This window comes from Rhinopithecus bieti, unplaced genomic scaffold, assembly GCF_001698545.2.
Source record: "Rhinopithecus bieti isolate Rb0 unplaced genomic scaffold, ASM169854v2 scaffold_15591, whole genome shotgun sequence".
Taxonomy (NCBI): Eukaryota; Metazoa; Chordata; class Mammalia; order Primates; family Cercopithecidae; genus Rhinopithecus; species Rhinopithecus bieti.
Window position 1 is genome coordinate 1 of NW_016848199.1, and position 1,050 is coordinate 1,050.

The 1,050-nt window shown below is 74.1% G+C and overlaps 1 long non-coding RNA gene across 1 annotated transcript; it reads left to right on the plus strand.

Moving 5' to 3' along the window:
• Positions 1 to 20: 20 nt before the first annotated feature.
• Positions 21 to 617, plus strand: LOC108525182 (uncharacterized). The gene is made up of 2 exons (XR_001884225.1): positions 21 to 213; positions 466 to 617. It is a non-coding gene; the product is annotated as an uncharacterized LOC108525182 (long non-coding RNA).
• Positions 618 to 1,050: the final 433 nt, after the last annotated feature.

The following is a 1,050-nucleotide window of genomic DNA, read 5'->3' on the forward strand; positions in this document are numbered from 1 at the left end:
GGCCGCAGTGACGCGGCGGGCTGCGGGGAGGGACGGCCGGGGCGCCGGCGGGCGGATCGAGAGGAAGGTCGGGGCCATGGGCCGGCACTGCGCCTCGGGAGGGTCCGGCCACCGCTGGAACCCGAGGCCGGGACTGGGGGCGCTCCGGGCTCCGACCTACGGGCCGGCCGGCCCTGCCTGGGCTGGGTGAGGGGCGCCCGCCTCAAGCTAGAGGTGAGCCGGGACGTCGGCAGGCGGGCCAAGAGCGCGGCAGGGGACCGGGACGTCGGCGAGCAGAGGGAAGTGGGGACAACGGGGCCTCTCGCTTGCTCGCGGGGTGCGAGTGGGGGATGGAGGGGTGCCTGCAGCGGAACCTCGGTGCCAGTCTGGGGCGCAGGTGGGCGGAGCGGGTCTCCAGGGCCAGGGCCCGTGGGATACCAAGTGGAGCCACTCTGGCCTCAGCCTGAGGAGGGTTCACCCCCCCAGGAAGAGGACGGGGTGGCTGCCTAGGCGCGTGGAGAGCCAGCGAGGGCCAGGGGTCCAGGAAGGATGCTGGGAGGGGGAGGTCGAGGACCCGGCTGCCCTGCATAGTGAAGAAGGCAGATCTGGAGGGCGGAGGGGATTCCTAGTCCCCGAAGGTAGGTTCGGGTGCAGGGCATGGGGAACCCTGGCAGAGATGCTGGGCGCACGGGGCCACTCGGCGCAGAGACACTCGGGAAACAAAGCTCTAGGTGGACGTCCGACAGTGGGGGACCTGGGACCCCGCCGACTCCGGGAAAGGGATGCAGGGGGCGGGTCCCCAAGGGGCCGGTCGCAGAAGGCGGGCCCGGAAGGAGGGGCCCCGGGGCTTCGGAGGGCGCGCCCCCGAGAGATGCCGTTTCCCGGGGTTAGGACGCGGTCGCAGCGGGAGATGCAAGGTGGCCCTCCCGCCCGCCGGCCGGAGCCTGGCGCTCCGGGGGGCCCGCGTCAGCGCGCGGTTGCCATGGCGACGGGCGGGCGGGGGGCGGGGGCTGCGCGGAAAAGAGGTCAGCGCTCAGCCTAGCTGCTGTTCCGGGCCCCCGCAGCGCGGGC